This window comes from Erinaceus europaeus, chromosome 11 (assembly GCF_950295315.1).
Source record: "Erinaceus europaeus chromosome 11, mEriEur2.1, whole genome shotgun sequence".
Classification (NCBI taxonomy): domain Eukaryota; kingdom Metazoa; phylum Chordata; class Mammalia; order Eulipotyphla; family Erinaceidae; genus Erinaceus; species Erinaceus europaeus.
This window is the reverse complement of record NC_080172.1, coordinates 85,258,686-85,281,086: the sequence shown is the minus strand read 5'-3', so window position 1 is coordinate 85,281,086 and position 22,401 is coordinate 85,258,686. Positions and strand designations below refer to the sequence as shown.

At 36.0% G+C, this 22,401-nt stretch overlaps 1 pseudogene; it reads left to right on the top strand.

Moving 5' to 3' along the window:
- Positions 1-15,634, top strand: part of LOC103122086 (TM2 domain-containing protein 1-like) — a 62,992-nt pseudogene extending 47,358 nt beyond the window's left edge.
- The last annotated feature ends 6,767 nt before the right edge of the window (positions 15,635-22,401 follow it).

The window sequence follows — 22,401 nt, the reverse complement described above, 5'->3', positions numbered from 1 at the left end:
GGGATACTCTTTCACACACATAAAGAGGAAAAGTGACAGAGAAAGCAAATGAGGCTAGGCAAGAGAACTTTCTTGGGGCCACAGCACCTCCCATATGGTGCTAGGGCTCAAACCAGGGCTGATCTCATGGCAAAGCAGGCTCCTTGCTACTAAGTTACTGATGTGCACCTAGTAGGTATTTTCAAGTAGAACAAGGAAAAGCTAGTTTTCAAAATGCTGTTATCGGGAGTCAGGCTGTAGAGCAGTGGTTAAACGCACATGGGGCAAAGCTCAAGGACCAGCATAAGGATTCGTGTTTGAGCCCCCGGCTCCACACCTGCAGGGGAGTTGTTTCACAGGCGGTGAAGTAGTTCTTCAGGTGTCTTGTCTTTCTCTTCTCTTCTATGTCTCTCTCCATTTCTCTCTGTCCTATCTAAAAATGATGACATCAATAACAATAATAACTATAGCAATACAAAAAAGGGGGGGCAAGAAAAAGGGAAAATAAACAAAAATGCTGTTATCATTACTGATGTTTACCCCATTTCTACTAAAAAGGTCTCAAGAATATTTGGTAAATTAAATGATAATTTACAAACTAGCAAATTTTGATAATGTCCATTATAATACCAGGTACACTCTATAGAAAATACTGATGATATATTAACAACAAAAAAGAAACATCAAGCTCCATGATTTTCCAAAACTTTATTGTAGCTTCTGAATACATTTTTTAAAAAGAAAAGAAAAAAATTCTGTTTTGTGAACCATGCAAAGGCTAACCTTTCTAAAGGTGGCAAGATTTTGACACAGTCAATTTCTTATTTTTACCTCTCTGCCTCTGGTAATGACAAAATGCACACCCTTCTTCTAGTAAAGCAAGATTTTGAAACTAACTCCTTAGAAAAAGTCAGTAGGTTCAGCTCTATTCTCAGCTTTCCATTAAGAGGCTGACTGACCAGAGGCAATGCAACTAATCTGATGGTGACATAGTTGTGATGCCTTGGAGAAAATTTTGATGGTGGTAGGTGATCTCTTAAAATTTCACTGAAGATGTAGGATTTTTTTTTTTAATGAATAAGGTCCTTGAAGGATATTTAGTCACTTTTGATAATGACTGCTTGTAAATATAAGCTGCTATATATTGTAATAAGACTTCAAACTGGCAATGGTCAACTTTATAAAAACTGAATTCCATGCTGACAATGAATTAGTATAGCACCTTGGAGTGGATAAACTTTTACATTTGTATTTTAATAATAAAGGCTTTTGATACTTAAATTGATGATTCATAGTTAACATTTATACAATTTTATGAACAAATGTTAAGTTCTAACACTATGTGTTTATATAGTCAGATTTCTCTAGAAGAATCAGTGTTGGTATGCATGAGAACCCTTCTGTTTCATTTGGTCTAAATCCCCCCTGCTTAACACTATTCTATTTACATAACCGTTGTTAACAAGTACCTCCCTCCAGGGCATTGGTTCAATCCCCAGTTTCATGATATGTTTTTGCTCCACACCCCTCCTTGTCATACCCTGATCCCATCTTTATCACACCCTGATTTTCACCAGTCACTTTTCTCTCTACCCTCTCTATGTCACATCCTGTTTCCACCCTACTTGGGAAGTATATATAAAGACAGCATTGTGAGTTTTAGAGTACTGTACTTTGAGTTTTACTTAGCTCGTCTTAGATTGTGCTGTGTCCTGCATGAATAAAGAGATACTGCCTACAGCTCAACCATGAGTCTCTGGTCGTCTGTTACCCGCCCATGAAGCCAGCCCGGAGAAAACAACATAGCCCATCGAAAACGACAAATCAGGATACTTAAAATACAATTAGATAGTTTTGCTGTATCTTTCTTTTAAAAAATTATCTTTATTTATTTGATAGAGACAGCAAGAAATCAAGAGGTAAGGGGATGATAGGGAAGGAGAGAGACAGAGACATACCTGCAACACTGCTTCACCACTAGCAAAGCTTTCTCCCTGCAGGTGGGGACTGGGGGCTCAAGTCCAAGTCCTTAAGGATTTTAACATGTGTGCTCAACCAGGTGCACCACCACCTAGCCCTCTCTTTAAAAAAATAATTAGTAACCATAGTCCTGCTCAGCCCTGGCTTATGGTGGGGCAGGGAATTGAACCTGAGACTTCAGAGCCTCAGACATGAGAGTCCTTTTGCATACCATTATGCTGTCTACCCCAGCCCTATTTCCCCTTTCTTTTTTTTTTTTTCTTTGCCTCCAGGGTTATCACTGGGATACACCATGAATCCACTGTTCCTGGAGGCCATTTTCCCCATTTTTGTTGCCCTTGCTGTTATTGTGGCTATTGCCATTGTTGTTACAGGGCAGAGAGAAATCGAGAGAGGAGGGGAAGACAGAGACGGGGAAGGGAAGACAGAGAGGGGCAGAGAAAGACATCTGCAGACTTGCTTCACTGCCCATGAAACGACCACCCTGCAAGGGGCTTGAACCAGGATCATTAGGTGGGTCCCTGTGCTTCACCGCACGTGTAGTGCGTTTAACCCGCTGCACTGGACCCCCTGCTGTATCTAAGACAAAATAAGTGGGCACTAATGAGTCTTGATTATTTTTCCACTTGATCGTGGACATCACGTGCACGACTTGAAAGCACTAACAGCATCATGTTTCAACAACAAGAACTCCACTATGTCTCTAACATGCTCAACAATGACAAAAAATAGCTTCTGAAATGAGCAAACCAGATTTCACCTCAGCACCCTCATTATTTCTGCTCAAATTCACTTTATCAGAGAAACATTTAATAGTGCTATAAATAATATAACAGCTCAATTCATCTCTATCTTACCTCAATTACATTTTTTCAAAGTTCTAATTAAGCCCGCTATTATGTGTATGAGTATGTCTTGTAATTGTTTCCTGCACCAAAATGAAAGATACTTCTTCCCCCCAATGCCTACAGAGTATGATAATAAATATTTGATGATTGTACAACTATGTTATCTTTTACAGCTCCATACTGACCAAAACGCATTTTAAGTATAATTGAAATAGAAAATGCATTATCTTTTTGTTTGTTTGTTTACATCAACACTGTTTCCATCACCAAAGGACTGTGTCCTGTCCCCGCTCCTAACCTCCAGTGAAACTGACCATCTACTCTCACCCTTCACCCAGAGATTTTTACTTTGGTGCCATACTCCAAACGCAGTCAGATCCTGCTTTGAGTTTCAATTTTTCATTGAGAAAATGCATATCTTGTAAGTGACTATTACAAGTAAATTAAGATATTTCTATTTTTACATTTGCATATTCTGAACTAGACAGTCAATATAAAATACACTAAAATGAATATTATATAAAATATAATTTAAACTCACAAATAGGAGATCTGGAGTTACCTTGCCGAGGAGAGTACACACTGCACCATGCTCAAGGATCTAAGGTTGAGCCTATAGCTACTGCACGGGAACATTGTACAAAGGGAAAGGTTAATAAACAGTAGCTTAGAACGGTGGTCTCTTTCTCTCCCTCTCTATTTCCCACCTTCTATCTAAATTTTTTCTTCAGTATAATGGCCAAATGATCAAAACATCTTGAAGAAGAAAAACAAATGCTATGGCTCATTTTAAGTTTGTATTAGATAGATATACCACATATAGATATGTGCTAATAATCTTTAAAATAAACTAGTAAGTAAGACTGCAGGTGGATTCTGTACTGAAAGAAATATAAACATGATGTGCTTGAACAGCATTTTGAAAATATACAGGTCTAAATTTTGTATTCCTGAATTAAAATTTAATAAATTGTAAACATTTTGATGGGTATAAATTACATAACACAGATTAATCTGGATATTTCTTTCTCAGATTTACTTAAGGTTCTCTTTTTAATTTTTAATATTTTATCTACTTACTGTATAGAAGCATAGGGATAGATAGAGGAGGGGCAGAAGGTAAGGGATATTGACACAGAGACACCTACTGCACTGCTTCCTTGTGAAGTGTGCCCCCTGCAGGTAGTGACTGAATGCTTAAACCCAGGTCCTTGTGCATTGATTGTAACATGTGCACCATAATGGATGGGCCACAGCCCAGTCCCTAGATTTCCTTGACACTTTTCTAAAGTCTTCTTCTTTGCTTTCTGGGCCACTGAATTTCTAGTCAAAGTGTTCTACATTTGCCATACATTTTCTAGACCATTCCTCAGTTCACATGAGTCTGTTTAAACTTATGGGATTTTCAATGAACATAATCAGTCTCTAGAACACTAAAGCCTTTGGATAATTTTGGACTTCATAGCTAAGTTTTTCTTATAACTAAATTCAAACTCAATTCTGTTTTCTTTTTCTTTTCTTCAGTCTCCCTTGTTAAGGGAATGGCGATTTACAAGATTGTCACAAGCACACATTTTTCCCCAAGACAGACATAAGTACTATTCACTCTCCACCATATATGATATAATTAATCCTGGCTATTTTAATTTTTGTTACTCATTATAAACGATAAATTAAAAATCCATCTAATTGTTTGTTTATGTTGCAAGATAAATGAGCATGCAGTCTAGAAATGCTTTTCAACTTAAGTTGTCTCCAAGCTAATAGATAATTTCTTTTCCATTCAGCTGTTTCTGCAATTTTTGACAGCAGTGTTAACTATCTTTCCAGAAATGCTTAGTCAATTTGCACATATTTTTGATAATCTTTATTTTTTAAATGCATGCAAAATGGATAACTTTGTTTGGCAGGGGGAGTATTATCTCAATCTGTTACTTAGTGTGTGGTTAAGTAGAGCTTAGTAATGGATAGTTTCTCTCATGAATCCATATGTGTGTGTGTGTGTGTGTGTGTGTGTGTTTTGCTACTAGAGATACTGTTGAGGCTTAGTGCTTGCTCAAAGAATCCTCAGTTGCTGAAAAACTTTTTTAAAATTTTTTATCTGATAATACAGAGAGAAATTAAGATACTAGGGTGAGATAAAGAATCAAAGAGAAAGATAAACACCTGTAGATCTGTTTCACTGCTTATGAAGCTTCTCCTCTGCAGACAGGGAGTAGGCTTGGAACACAGGTGCTTGTGCATTGTAAGTGTAAGCTCAACCAGGTGCACTACCACTCAGCCTGAATCTATACTCTTAAAAACTATGTTTTGTTGTAATAAGTGTAACTAGGACTCCATTCTTTACTTGTCGGCAAATATTTCCCATGCTTTTATTTTGTGGACATATAGTTATGATTCTCCTTCCTTCCTTCCTTTCTTCTTTTTTTCCCTTTTTTAAACTTATTTTATTTTATTTATAAAAAGGAAATACTGACAAACCATAGGATAGTCTTCTTTTTTCAAGGTGAAACAGCACAGGAAATTTTATAATTTTATGAAAATTAGAACATACATTAATTGTAAACATTTTAAATAATTGAAAATCTACTTAAAAGTCTATTTCAATCTTTACAAGTCCAGAGTTTCACTGTCTCACTCCTGTAAACAGGAATTTTGACTCTAGAGCTTTTTAAAAAATATATGTTTAATTCTACCCTAACCTCTAATATATCTACAGTTATATATTTTAAAAGTCAGTCTGGAGCATAGCAAGGAACATACCAATGACCATACTTCACCTGAAGGATTTAGTTAAAGTAACAATAAGTATTAAAAATTACAACTGTGATGAATTAAGTAATTCACTTACCCACAAATGGATTCAGACAAGTATGAACAGTAGATTGAAAAGCAGAGAAGGAGGGATTCCCCCCAAGACTTAGGAAGCTGTGCTTAGCTTAAGAAGGAGTCATTTTGCTTCTCCAGTTGCCTATTTCTCTTCTCATTTTGAACATAAGACATCTTCACATCTTATCATTATAACAATAGCTCCATCTACACCAAAGAAAACTGGCTTAGGGGGTTCAGGAACTAAAAGACCAGAGGCCACATCACACCATACCTGAACAGTAACACTCAGGACACTAATTTCAAAAGACAACAAATAGAATGGTCAAACCAAAAAGAAAAATTGAAGAATAGATCCAGGAAATATAGAAAAATTCCAGCAAACTAGAAGTAAATAAGAATGGAGAAAAGATCCAAACACTAGTTTACTTGGTAATCAAAGGAGTAAGGAAAGCTTTTGATGGTTATATTATCAGAAAGGGAAAAACAATGAATGCAAATCTGAAAGCAAACATAAAATATCTTGAACTACTTGGTATTAAAATATGAAATAGCTGAATTAAAACCCAGCTAGTTGAACAAGTAACTAAACAGAGTAACAAAATGTTTAAATTAGAGGAAAATAGCTGAGTGAAGTTAGAGCAGAATAACTGAAGCAAAAACAGAATTTGCAAGATCAAAGATGAATTAGAGAAAACTAAGAAAGAAAAGAACTAAAAAAGAGATTAAGAGACACTGACAACAACAATAAAGACATATGGGATGACCTCAAAAGAAGTAATATATGCATTACTGTCTTCTAGAGGAAGAGAGGAAGGGGAATAAAACATACTACAGGACATAATAGAAGAAAAGTATGCTAATATAAACAACAGAAAGGACATAAAGATTCAAGAAGACCAGACACAAACAGAACTGATCCAGACCTAAAGACATTAAGACACATCATAGTTAGAATTGAAAGTAGTAAGGATAAAGAATTATGAAGACTGCAAGAGAAAATCAAAGAATCACATACAGAGGAAAACCCATAATATTATTAGCAGTTTTTACCACACAAACTCTAATAGCCAGAAAAGAATGACAAACTATATAAATATCAAGGGCTGGGGAGACAGCATAATAGTTATGCAAATGACTTTAATACCTGAAGCTAGGTTCAATCCTCAGCAGCATTATAAATCACAGCTGAGCAATGTTCTGGTCTTCCTCTCTTTATCGCTCTTTGTGTGTCTTACTCTCTCAATAAAATAAAATATTTAAAAATAGAGAGCACTGTGGATTCGACTTCCGGAGGCGGAGCTACGAGCAGCAGATCGCTTTCTCTCCTCTCCTCTCCTCTCCTCTCCTCTCCTGGATCAACTAGGAATACCAAAGGAGACCACCGTACCGAAGCAAGACAGGACTAGAATGACCACAGGAACCCAGTAAATCACCCGTGAGTACAAACACGCGTGGCTGGTGACAGAGAGGAGAGAGGGGCCTAAGGAGAGATTAAGTGACTGCTAACAGTTCGACAGTTTGTCAGTGGAGACACCACCTCCAGTCTGCTCCACCAACAAGGGGACAGCTGAAGGGAGGAAAGGACTCCCCAGAGACTCACCAAGTGCAACTCTGAGTCTCCATTGCTACTACCCTCAGAATCTGGAGCAGCAACAGGGAGGGACACCAGGGTACAGAGATCTAACCGGGAAACTCAGGAGAAGACCTATACCTCGGTGGCATAGCTGAGGGGCTGTGAAAGTCTCTTTGCATAACCACTGGATTATCTCTGCCACACCCTGCTTTATCTCTTGGTCAGGAGTCAGTGATTAAGCTAAGAAGCCTATTGACAGTTTAAAAGCCCTCAGGCACCCATAACCTACAGGGGGGAAAAAAAAAGGCTTTTACACCACTGAACTCCAACTCAGGGATTGAAAAAACTGTTAACTTATATAAAATGGTTAAAACAACAAGAAAAAATATTGGAGACTCGAACCAGGAGAAGAGTCTAGCTAAAAGTCCTCCGGAGGGTGAAGCACAAAACAACGAGTTCAACATCCAAACATTAGCTAAGGAAATAATAACAGGAGTGAGTAAAGAATTTGAAAAAATTGTAATCAGAAATGCAGGAACAACAAATGAGAATATGGAAGAAAATTCTAATTATCTCATGGTTATTAGAGAGCTGAAAGCTGAAATCGCTGAGCTAAGAAGGCAACTAGCTGAACAAGCTAAAACAGTATCAGAGCAGGGCAACAAAATAGATGAACTCCAGAAAGCAGTAGAGGGCAGAGAGAATAGAATCAATGAGGCTGAAGACAGAATTAGCAAGATTGAGGATGAATTAGAGACAACTAAAAAAGAAGTAAGAGATCTCAAAAAGAGATTAAGAGATGCTGAAAACAACAACAGAGTCCTATAGGATGACTTCAAAAGAAACAATATACGTATTATTGGCTTACCAGAGGAAGAAAGAGAAGGGGAGGAAGAAAGCGTTCTCCAGGCCATAATAGCTGAAAATTTCTCTAGTCTAGACAACACCAAAGACATAAAGATTCAAGAAGCCCAGAGGGTCCCAAACAGAATTAACCCAGACCTAAAGACACCAAGACATGTCATACTTAGATTGGAAAGGAATAAGGATAAAGAAAGGATCCTCAAGGCTGCAAGAGAAAAACAAAGAGTCACCTACAAAGGAAAACCCATAAGATTAGCAGCAGACTTCTCCATACAAACACTACAGGCCAGAAGAGAATGGCAAGATATCTATCGAGTGCTCAATGAGAAAGGCTTTCAGCCAAGAATACTATATCATGCTAGATTGTCATTCAGACTAGATGGAAGCATCAAAACCTTCTCAGACAAGCAACAGTTGAAGGAAGCAACCATCACCAAGCCTGCCCTGAAAGAAGTTCTGAAAGGTCTCCTATAAATAACCAGACCACCACAAATAGGACATATATCAAAACACTCTAAAACTCTACAAGAATGGCATTAAAATATCTTCAATCTTTGATATCAATAAATGTCAATGGCCTGAATTCACCTATTAAAAGACACAGAGTAGGAAGATGGATCAGAAAACACAACCCAACAATATGTTGTCTACAGGAAACTCACCTAACTCAACAAGACAAACACAGACTTAAAGTGAAAGGATGGAAAACTATCATTCAAGCCAATGGCCCACAAAAAAGTGCAGGAACAGCTATTCTCATATCTGACATGATAGACTTTAAAATAGATAAGATTAAAAAAGATAGGAATGGACACTACTTACTGCTCAGAGGATCAGTCAATCAAGAGGACTTAACAATTATTAATATCTATGCACCCAATGAGAAGCCATCTAAATACATCAAACTTCTACTGAAAGAGCTACAGCAATATATTAACAGTAACACAATCATAGTAGGGGACTTCAACACCCCACTATCTCAACTAGACAGATCATCCAGGCAGAAAATCAGTAAAGACATAAGGGAGCTAAATGAAGAGATAGATAAACTAGATCTATTGGACATTTTCAGAGTCATTCATCCCAAGAAACCGGAATACACATTTTACTCAAATCCACATGGATCATTCTCAAGGATAGACCATATGTTAGGCCACAAAGACAGCATCAGCCTATTCAAGAGAACTGAAATCATCCCAAGCATCTTCTCAGACCACAGTGGAATTAAACTAACACTTAACAATCAACAAAAGATTAGTAACAGTGCCAAAATGTGGAAGCTCAACAGTACACTTCTTAACAACTTCTGGGTCAAAGAGAAGAAATCAAAATGTTTCAAGAGTTCAATGAAAATGAAGACACAAGCTATCAAAATATTTGAGACACAGCTAAAGCAGTCCTAAGAGGGAAGTTCATAGCTATACAAGCCACACATTAGGAAACAAGAAAAGGCACAAATAAACAGCCTGATTGCACATCTTAAAGACCTAGAAGAAGAACAACAAAGGAATCCTAAAGCAACCAGAAGGACAGAAATTACTAAAGTTAGGGCAGAAATAAATAACATTGAGAATAGGAAAACCATACAAAAGATCAATGAAAGCAAATGTTGGTTCTTCGAAAGAGTAAACAAAATCGACAAACCTTTAGCCAGACTCACAAAACAAAAAAGGGAGAAGATCCAAATAAATCGGATAGTAAATGAAAGAGGAGAAATCACAACAGACACTGCAGAAATTCAACATATCATGCGAGGCTTCTATGAACAACTATATGCCACCAAGCTAGAGAACCTGGAAGAAATTAATGATTTCCTAGATACCTACCAACTTCCAAAACTAAGTAAAGAGGAAGTGGATAACATGAACAGGCCCATCACAGCTAATGAAATTGAAACAGTTATCAAAAATCTTCCCAAAAATAAAAGTCCTGGACCAGATGGTATTACAAATGAATTCTACAAAACTTTCAAAGAAGAACTAATACCTCTACTTTTAAAAGTCTTCCAGAAGATTGAAGACACTGGAATACTCCCTGCCAGCTTCTATGAAGCCAACATCACCCTGATACCAAAAGCAGACAGGGACACAACCAAAAAAGAAAACTACAGACCAATATCTCTGATGAACATAGATGCGAAAATATTGAACAAAATTCTAGCCAACCGGATACAGCAGTATATAAAAAAAATTGTTCATCATGACCAAGTGGGGTTTATCCCAGGCATGCAAGGTTGGTTCAATATACGTAAATCAATCAATGTGATCTACCACATCAACAAAAGCAAGACCAAAAACCACATGGTCATATCAATAGATGCAGAGAAAGCCTTTGACAAAATACAACATCCCTTTATGATCAAAACACTACAAAAAATAGGAATAGATGGAAAATTCCTGAAGATAGTGGAGTCTATATATAGCAAACCTACAGCCAACATCATACTCAATGGTGAAAAACTGGAAGCATTTCCCCTCAGATCAGGTACTAGATAGGGATGTCCACTATCACCATTACTATTCAACATAGTGTTGGAAGTTGTTGCCATAGCAATCAGGCAGGAGCAAGGAATTAAAGGCATACAGATTGGAAGAGAAGAAGTCAAACTCTCCTTATTTGCAGATGACATGATAGTATACATGGAAAAAACTAAGGAATCCAGCAAGAAGCTTTTGGAAATCATCAGGCAATACAGTTATGTGTCAGGCTATAAAATTAACATTCAAAAGTCAGTGGTATTCCTCTATGCAAACACTAAGTTAGAAGAAATTGAAATCCTGAAATCAGTTCCTTTTTCTATAGCAACAAAAACAATAAAATATCTAGGAATAAACCTAACCAAAGAAGTGAAAGACTTGTATACTGAAAATTATGAGTCACTACTCAAAGAAATTGAAAAAGACACAAAGAAGTGGAAAGATATTCCATGTTCATGGGTTGGAAGAATTAACATCATCAAAATGAATATATTACCCAGAGCCATCTACAAATTTAATGCTATCCCCATCAAGATCCCAAGCACATTTTTTAGGAGAATAGAAAAAATGCTACAAATATTTATCTGGAACCAGAAAAGACCTAGAATTGCCAAAACAATCTTGAGAAAAAAGAACAGAACCGGAGGCATCACACTGCCAGATCTCAAACTGTATTATAGGGCCATTGTCATCAAAACTGCTTGGTACTGGAACATGAACAGACACACTGACCAGTGGAATAGAATTGAGAGCCCAGAAATGAGGCCCCACATGTATGGACATCTAATCTTTGACAAAGGGGCCCAGACTATTATATGGGGGAAGCAGAGTCTCTTCAACAAATGGTGTTGGAAACAATGGGTTGAAACATGCAGAAGAATGAAAGTGAATCACTGTATTTCACCAAATACAAAAGTAAATTCCAAGTGGATCAAGGACTTGGATGTTAGACCAGAAACTATCAGATATTTAGAGGAAAATATTGGAAGAACTTTTTTCCGCATAAATTTTAAAGACATTTTCAATGAAACGAATCCAATTACAAGGAAGACTAAGGCAAGTATAAACCTATGGGACTACATCAAATTAAAAAGCTTCTTCACAGCAAAAGAAACCACTACCCAAACCAAGAGACCCCTCACAGAATGGGAGAAGATTTTTACATGCCACACATCAGATAAGAGTTTATTAACCAACATATATAAAGAGCTTGCCAGACTCAACAACAAGACAACAAATAACCCCATCCAAAAATGGGGGGAGGACTTGGACAGAATATTCACCACAGAAGAGATCCAAAAGGCCGAGAAACACATGAAAAAATGCTCCAAGTCTCTGATTGTCAGAGAAATGCAAATCAAGACAACAATGAGATATTACTTCACTCCTGTGAGAATGTCACACATCAGAAAAGGTAACAGCAGCAAATGCTGGAGAGGGTGTGGGATCAAAGGAACCCTCCTGCACTGCTGGTGGGAATGTAAATTGGTCCAACCTCTGTGGAGAACAGTCTGGAGAACTCTCAGAAGGCTAGAAATGGACCTACCCTATGACCCTGCAATTCCCCTCCTGGGGATATATCCTAAGGAACCCAACACATCCATCCAAAAAGATCTGTGTACACATATGTTCTTGGCAGCACAATTTGTAATAGCCAAAACCTGGAAGCAACCCAGGTGTCCAACAACAGATGAGTGGCTGAGCAAGTTGTGGTATATATACACAATGGAATACTACTCAGCTGTAAAAAATGGTGACTTCACCATTTTCAGCTGATCTTGGATGGACCTTGAAAAAATCATGTTGAGTGAAATAAGTCAGAAACAGAAGGATGAATACGGGATGATCTCACTCTCAGGCCGAAGTTGAAAAACAAGATTAGAAAAGAAAACACAAGTCAAACCTGAAGTGGAATTGGAGTATTACACCAAAGTAAAAGACTCTGGGGTGGGTGGTTGGGTGGGGAGAATACAGGTCCATGAAAAATGATGAATGGAATAGTGGGGGTTGTATTGTTAAATGGGAATCTGGGGAATGTTATGCATGTAAAAAAAAAAAAAAGTAGAAACGCAAAGCAGAAATTGACTGAGTTTGGAGTATGGCACCAAAGTAAGAAAGCAGAAGTACACTAGAGTTTGCAGTGAGTACCTCCCTAATACTTCCTCTCCACTTTTCCAAGCTTTGGGTCCATGATTGCTCAACAATTTGTTTGGCTTTGTATGTTAACTCTCTTTTCAGTCACCACGTTCCAGGTGTCATCAGGATGCCGGCCAGACTTCCCTGGATTGAAGACCCCACCAATATGTCCTGGAGCTCAGCTTCCCCAGAGACCCACCCTACTAGGGAAAGAGAGAGGCAGACTGGGAGTATGGACCAACCAGTCAACACCCATGTTCAGCGGGGAAGCAATTACAGAAGCCAGACCTTCCACCTTCTGCAACCCACAATGACCCTGGGTCCATGCTCCCAGAGTGATAGATTATGGGAAAGCTATCGAGGGAGGGGTGGATATGGAGATTGGGCGGTGTGAATTGTGTGGAGTTGTACCCCTCCTACCCTATGGTTTTGTTAATTAATCCTTTCTTAAATAAAAAAAAAAATAAAAAAATAGAGAGCACTTAAAAAGAAAGGTTTTCAACCAAGAATATTGTATTCTGCTAGACTCTCATTAAGACTATATGGAGGGATCAAAGTCTTCTCAGACAAACAACAGTTGAAGAAATCAATTATCACACCCCCTCTACAAGAAATTCTAAAAGTTTTCTATAAACAATAAAAACACCACCAAAAACAAGCCATATGGCAGAACACTCAGAAAAGTTTAGAGTAATGGCGTTATGTTGAAGATTTCCAATCCCAGATTTCTTGACATTTGCTAGTAGAAATTCTATTGATTTTTACCTAAAGCCTCATGTCTATGAAACATGTCTGGTTGATTGTTAACAGGTTCCAGGAAGTCTTCAAGCACTCCTTTTCGTCACAATTCCTTCTCCCTTAAGGCAGACATGAATAGTGTCAGAGACTTATAATAGTAACCTTGAGATTAGTTACAATACATATTTGCTACTCAGATTTCTGGCTACTTTCTTGAAGGGTTTGGAATTTATGCATAATAGAGTGACCTGTATATTTCTTTAGGGCTCCCAGAATAGCACCTAATAACATTCAGACAGACAGTATTACAATCAAGGTCTAACACATTTTTTATGTCTCCCATAACTTGAAAAAAATTGTACTTTGACAATTGTTCCTATTGTATTTACCTAAGACAATATTTGATCTTCCTATTCCTTTTGATTTGTTCATCAATAAATACTCTGCCTGGAGTTCTGATCACACATACATCTGACATTCTCTAATCTTGAGGTGTTGAGATGCTAATCCTGCAGACTCTTGAAATAAACTATCAAATAACTGAGGTTATTTTCTTTCAACCCTGAGAGCATTGGATCTCAGGGTCCTGACATATAGTTATGGCTGTCCTACATGCATATAAGCCATAGCATTGAAATATCACTAAATGCCAGTTGTCTGAATTTGCCCATTAAAGGCGCAGAGTAGGAAGATGGATAGAAAACACATCCTGACTACATATTGTTTACAGGAATCCCACCTAACTCAAAAGAATAAACACAGACTCAATGTGAAATGATGGATAACTATCTACCATACTAGCTAATGGATACAAAAAAAGGGGAATTAGGAACAGCTATTCTTTTCTCAGACACAATAGATTTTAAACTAAAAGTAAAATTGTACCTGTTAGTTGGTAATTTTACAAATAACTAATAAAAATAAGTAAAACATAAAGAAAGTAATAAAAGATAGGCATGGACATTAATTAGTTCTCAGAGAATCAGTCAATAAAGAGGACTTAACAATTACTAACATCCATGCACCCAGTGAAGGGCCATCTAAATGCATCAAACATCTGCTGAAAAAGCTAAAACATTAAATCAACAGTAACACAGTAATGTTATTGGACTTCAACATCCCACTCTCTCAAATTGACAAATTATCTAGGTAAAGGACAATTAAAGAAACAAGATAATTAAATAAATAGATAGACAGATTAGACCTATTGCGTGTTCTCAGAGTCCTTCACCCCAAGAAACTAGAATACACAATGGAGTACTACTCAGCTATTAAAAATGGTGAATTTATACCTTCTTCACCTCATCTTAGTTGGAGCTTGAAGGAATCATAGATATTAAATGAGATAAGTCAGAAAAAGATTAATGAATATGGGATGATTTCACTCTTAAGTTAAGAAGTAAGAATAGAAAGAGAAACACAAAGCAGAACTTGGACTGGGTTTGGAGTATTGCACCAAAATAAAGAATCTAGAAAAAGATGTTATTTTCAGGTATATTGTAAGGAGGTGGGGGTAGAGACACAGATCTTTGATTGTGCAAGCAGTGCAGAAAAAAACAAAACAAAACAAACAACAACAACAACAACAAAAACAGATGAGTTTGGCATGGTAGACACCACGCCTTTTGGCCAGCTTCTCCAGAGGCTGTGACCACTCAGCTCTTGTGTGTCCTGTGCATCGAATCAGTCACTGCACAGCCTTGGAGAGCTGCTGCCACCACTGGCAAAGAGTCAGTTAAGTGCGAGGACCTTAAAGTGGGACAATATATTTGTAAAGATCCGGAAATAAAGGATGCTACCAAAAGAACTAGTTAATTGTACAAACTACACAGCTCATGTTCCATGTCTTCCAGCACCCAACATAACTTGTAAGGATTATGGAGGCAATAAAACATACTTTACTGGAAATGAAGTTGGTTTTTATAAGCCCATACCTTGCCAAAATGTAAATGGCCATTCATATAAAGTAGCAGTTGCACTGTCTCTTTTTCTTGCATGGTTGGGAGCAGATAGATTTTACCTTGGATATCCTGCCTTCCTTGGGTTTATTAAAGTTTTTCACTGTAGGATTTTGTGGAATTGGAAGCCTTATTGATTTCATCCTTATTTCAATGCAAATTGTTGGACCTTCAGATGAAAGTAGTTACATTATCAATTATTATGAAACCAGACTTATAAGACTAAATATTACTAATGAGACATTTTGAAAAAAAAATGCAGCTATACCTATAAATAGTTTTAAAAACAGATTTGGACTTCCTTGCTCTTAATAAAGAACTCTCTTTAAATGGAATTCCAGATTTTCCTTTTTTCCTTCCTTACATGCTACTTCATGGATTTTTATGTAATTTTAATTGGTATTTTTTGCTTTGTTCTTTTTCATTAAAAGTATATTTATTTTATTTAAAAAGATAGAAAAATATGATAAAATCAGTCAGAAATAAGAGAGATGAAATTACAACCGATATACAAAAATACAAAAGATCATTCAAAAATATTATGAGCATATTTATGCAAATAAGTTTACAACCTAGATAAAGTGGACATTTTTAGAATCATACCACCTCTCAAGATTGACTCAAGAGTAATTAGATAGATTGAACCAGTAAATCACTAGTGAAAAAATTAAATCAGTAGTCAAAAGTTTTTCCAAGAATAAAAGCTCAAATCCAGATGACTATACTAATGAATTCAGCAAGATTTTCAAAGTAGAACTAATACTTATCCTCCTCAAACTCTTAAAAGAATCAGTTTTAATAGCACTGAATTTTTAAAAATTCAATCTGATAAGTCCAAGTTCAATCATCAAGTGTTCTCTGGGCGCTCTAGCCCAGAACTTATAGTTACACATGGCTGCACATTATAATTGGAGAATGGAAACACTTGCTACAGCTAGTCAAATCAATGCTTAATCATTCCTTCACATACTCTAATTGGTATAAAATTAAAAAATAAATAAATTAAAACACCACAGTGAAAGTGCATTCCCAACAGTTCAAGATCCAAATAATAATATAAATGTAATGACATTACAAACTATACAGATTGACAGCTTCTCAGAGACTTCCATTCAAATAGAGATTGATAGTTGACACCAATGTGGTAGAAGAAGTGCATAAAATAGCTATATCTGGGAAGTAAATCAGCACTACTGTAAAGAAGAATTGAGATAAGAGGAATGGATATAAGAATACAGAGATATAAAGACATTTAAAATTATTTTGGAGTCTGGGAAGACAGCATAACAATATTCAAAAAAGATTTTCATGCCTGAGGAACCAAAGTGTACAGGTTCTATCCACAGCACTACCATAAGACCAAACTGAGAAATGCTCTGATTAAAAATTATAAACTAAAATAAATTATTTGGGGGATCTGTGCACCATCATTTCTAGACTACCAATTCATGTTAGAAGTTTGTGATAGGATGTTTTCAAAATAAGAAATGATTGTGAATTTTTTTAAAAAATATTTGATTTACTAAATTGAAACAAAGAAATAGAGAGGGAAGGGGAGATAAAGAGGGAGAAATAGGGCAGGGGTAGATAGCATAATGGTTATGCAAACAGACTCTCATGCCTGAGGCTCCAAAGTCCCAGGTTCAATCCCCTACACCACCATAAGCCAGAGCTGAGCAGTGCTCTGGTAAAAAAAAGAAAAAAAAAAAAATGAAGGAGAAAGAAAGGGAGGCACCTGGGTAGTTGAGCATACATGTTATAATGCACAAGAAAGAGAAGCACCTGCAACAAAGGGCAAAGACATAGCAAAGATCCTGGTTCAAGCCCCCAGCTCCCCACTTGCAGGAGTGTCTCTTCACAAGTAGTGAAGCAGGTCTTCATGTGTCTGTCTCTCTCCCTCTTATCTCTACTTTATCTCTTCAACTTCTCTCTGTCCTATCCAATAAGTAGGAGAAAAAATAAAGATCACAGGAACAGTAGAATCATAGTGCTGGCACAGAGCTCCAGTGATAAGCCTGGAAGCAAGAAAAAAAAAAAGTTATGGGTCATATCCTCAACAGAGTATTATGCAGCAATAAAAAGGAATGACATTGTATCCTTTGGGATAAAATGGATGGAACTGGAGAAGATTATGTTTACTGAAGGAAGTAATAAGTGAAGGACAATTACAGAATGGTTTCACTCATATGAAGAACATAAACAACTGAACATAAAAATATACAGAAAATGTCAACCAATTTTTAAGACTGTGGTAGAACTATAGTGGTTATCTATGGGTGTGGGGATGGGGACTTTGGTAACTAGAGTGGTGAGATAAAAATAAAAAAACTACTGTTACACACACAAAAATCAGCCTAGAGTAGTGAAAAAATAATTATCTTTATTTATTTGATAGAGACAGCTAGAAATCAAGAGGAAGGGATCTATATCTATTCATCCATCTATCTATCTATCTATCTATCTATCTATCTATCTATCTATCTATCTATGTAGAGAGAGAGAGATTGAGAGAGAGACCTGCAGCAGTGCTTTACCACATGTGAAGCTTTCCTTCTGCAGGTGGGGACCGGGGCTTGAACCTGGGTCTTTGCATATTGTAACAAGTGCCGTCCAACTACCCAGCCCCATGAAAAGATTTTAAAAAATTAAGCAGAGCTTACAGTCAATACAAAAAGGAAATGAAGATAGAACTGGACACAGACATAAAAATCCACATATCTTCTTAACTGTCTATATATATATATATATATATATATATATATATATATATTCAAAATAATCTATGTTATCAGAATGTGAATTTGACAACTTTGCAGGATACATCTATATTAAAAAATGAAATTTCCTATGTCTTAGTAATAAGCATATTCAAAGTATTTAAGAACAACTTATATAGCATCAGAAATGGATAAATTGATCAAAAGATATGCAACCACACAAAAAAGTTGAAATATTTTGAGAAAATAAAACTAACAAATGCAAGGATCAATTAGACTCTTGAGCTGGAAGTGCCAATACACTAAAGACGTAGATTCAGTTCACATTACTCTATAGATCCAAGGGGATGTTCTCTTTTTCTTTCAATTTATGTTATTTTATTTTACTTATTCATCTTTGGAGGGCTAGAGATAGAAAATGACAGGGGAGGGGAGCTAGAGAAGGAAAGAAAAATATCTTGCTTATCTTTGGGGCAGGGGGGAAGCATTGAGATAGAGATTGAAATAGAGAACAAGCACATTTGATTTAACCTTTGCTTGGAGTAAGGATTGTGGGAGAAATTTACCTTCGTGTCTCTCTGGATTTTCTGATTATAAAAGGAATATTTGTTGCAGCTAGACATTTGACTCTGCAGATAGAGCAAAGAACTTGTATCATGTGACTTAGCACCACTACTTTGGTGGAAGCTCAACTGCTGTGGTATTTTTCTTTCTCTTCAATAGTCTCTATCTGAAAAAAAAAAGAGAAAGTTAGTTTGCAGCAGCAAATTCCTAGTGATAGCAAATAAAGAGAGAAAAAGAAACATTTAAAACAGTCAAACCTGTGTGTAGGTGCTTCATAGACTTGATGAAGATTGGACAGTAGTGGAGGAGGTTAAGAGCTGTTCAATAACTGTATTAAACCAGGAAAAACTTAGCATGTCCTATTTATTAAGCTCTTTCTTCATTTCCCTTTGTCTTAAAGATAAGTTTCCTTCAGGTATAGGAAGACATCACTCACATGAAGATATATATTACCTGTTTCAAAGAAGAAGAGGGAGAGCAGAAAGGTGGTCAAACTAACCTTCCTGTTTCTAACATTTTTTAAAATTCCATCAGTTTAAAATGTTCAGGGAAGCATATCTGGGGTAATATGCCCTGAATTGCATCATTCTTAAATATTCATAATCACAAAGGTTAATTCCAACAATAATGATCATGACAGAACTAAAGTTGTTATAAATGTTTTCTGTAGTAAAACCTATTTTCAAAATGGGAGGATAGTTGTTCAATTATGTCTATCATAGTAGAAAACAAAAATACTGTTTCTCAGATGATAGTAACTAAAAGTTGGGACATTGGTATGCAAAAAAAAATGAATGACATAAATCATATGATTTGAATTGCATAAAAGCTAACAGGACATTTTGAATATATATGTTCATATATATACACATATATGAAATACAGGACTGAGTGTTTTAAAGTAAAATTTTTGGAGGATACATTTTGAATGTATATATATATATATATATATATACTTATATGTTCATATAAATATGCTCATATAAATATGTTCATATATATATATATATATATATATATATATGAACAGTACTCTGGTTAAATAAAAACACTGATTTCATTAAATACTGTCTTAAGTATGTGTCAGAGAAATTGCTACGAAAAAGAGAAAGCCCTACCAAGGTTTTAGAAAATGAGTATAATTTTCTGTACATTTTATTAAGATTTTTTAAAGACTAAGAGAAAAACATGAAATAATCAGAACCACCTATTAAATATATTAATAAAAAACATACTTGAAAATTATTTATTGGTTTAATGCCTTTCATTGTATTCACTGGTAATCTGGAAATTTATTTTTCATATTTTCACTAGTAATCTGGAAAGAAATTTATAAAATAAGAACAAAATAATGTTTAACATAAATAAAATTGCTACCAGTAATAAAGCCACCCTTAAGTATGTTTAAAAATATATATGTTATATGCATAGGTATAAACTATATATGAATCAGCTCCAAAAGTTATACTTCACAGAATACTGAGCTTTGCATAGTCTAGATACTATATTGTATTTGCACTGTGTTGAACATGGTGTACAAAGTAAATTGCTGCAGTAAAATGTTTAACTGTGAAAAATACAGTACTTGCATGTAATTTAAACTTTTTCCTTTGTTTCCAAGAGCTTATTTAAATTACAATAGAGCAATTATAGCAGATCATTCAAACCAGAAAAAAAAACATCAATTTTATTTCACAATATTATCTCTCTTTAGTGAAAGTAACCTGGGAGTGGTTTGAATAGTTTTTTCCTTTCATTATTCATTCTCTGTTAAAGAAAAATTAAGATCTGCAGTCACAAAGCATTTCTTATTCAGTTTCTCCAAAATATTTATAATAAATGTATATGCAATGATAACATTTTAACAAAAGTAGCACAATCTCTAGAAGAGATATATTTTCAGTTATTATTTGAACAAAATTGGCCAGGAAAATAGCATCAGTAGTAGTATACTAGACTTTCATGTCTGATGCATCTGACATTTCAGGTTTAATCATGGGTCCTAGTATAAATCACAGCTAAGTAGTGCCCTACACATATATAGACAGATATAGAGATAGAGATTTATATCATAATAGCTCACTGGGTAGGGCACCCCATTGAAAGCACACAGTATGCTTTACTGACAGTAGACACAAGGAAGGTTGTGCCATGTGTACATGATTAGCATAGGGATGACATCATTGGCATACAACAAACATATAGCATAGCATTTGAACTTGTGAGGAACTGTGGAAATTAGAAGTTATTTAAGAGGCTACTCAGTGGCACACCTTGTTAAGCACACACACCACAATGTTCAAGGACCTGGGTTCAAGCCCCTGGTTCCCACCTGCAGAGGGAAAACTTCACAAGCGGTGAAGCAGGGCTGCAAGTCTCTCTCTCTCTGTCTCTTCTCCTCTCTATCTCTCCTTTACTTCTCAATTTCTGTCTCTATTCAATCATAAATAAATAAATAAGTAAATAATTTAAAAATAAGTTATTTAAGGAATGGTCTAGTAGAAATAGACCTTTTTTGACTATTGCTCTTCGTCTGGTCTTCTCATCTTCTTCAGAGACCTGCAAGTCACAGAAGTTGAATGCTGGTGGATGTTTAGGGACTCATAGCTCATGGCACATGGCTGGCTAATCTTTTTCTTCTTTACTTATTTTGCTACTACAGTTGTTAAGAACCTAATAACTCCACCACCCATGTAGACCTGCAAAAATGGTTTCCCTGTTTATTTTTATCTTATTTTTATAACTCATAACACCACATGAAGAGTCTTATGGTAACACAGGGAGAAACCCTGGTACTATGGCACCTTTACCTTAGTATCTGTCTTTATCTTAATGAAAATGGTGGCCTGGGGCAGTGAAATCACACAGGTGTAAGGCCCTAGGAAAAGAAAAACAATAAAGAAGAAAATAAATTGAATAAAATTAGATTTATATTTTCTCTGAGAGGTTAGGGTTATGGAAAAAATATAAAGTCCATATAAGTATACAAACACATACAAACAGATGTCAGACTTTAGTACTGACTCATCTATACTGGAGTTATTTCAGCTCTGGAAAAAAGTACTTGCAGATTCTCACAGATTTCTAAAAGTATTTCAAAGGTATCTTTGCAATCATATCAGGAAACTGCTCGGCACCAGTTACTGGAGGCAATTTACATTTGTCCATTCGTATGTTGAACATACATTTTTCATATATATTGTTATGTGGGTCTACAAATCAAGCACTATTCTCAGAACTAAAAATACTTCAGTGGAAAAAAACAATGGTGCCTGAGGCTCTCATTCAATCCTGTCTTAAACAGCAGGAAGGAGAGAACAGTAGATAAATTAAATAATGGTGTATTAGAAGAAGTGGCCGTTATGGAGAAAAATGCTATAGAGGTGACATACAAGGAGAATAAGAAACCAAAGAGTGTAGAAAGGACTTTTGCAATAGTTAAAACTGGAAGTAGCAAATCTTAGAGAAATAATGTGATGTCAAGTCTCACAGAAATAAAGTAGCTGCCTGTATAGAAATCTCAGGACAGTACATTCAGACCAAAGGACCTCAGGCAGACCATAGAGGTGCTGCATAGTGCGAAAATATGATTTGAACAGTCAGAGTTGCAAGAAATGAGAGAGGTGGAAAATAACTGAAGATAAGTGCAAGGGAATGAATCCAATGTTTGTGATTTCCTGTAGAATTCACTTTAATTTGAAGGGAATTAATAAGGAGGCTGAGGGAGTTGTAGGG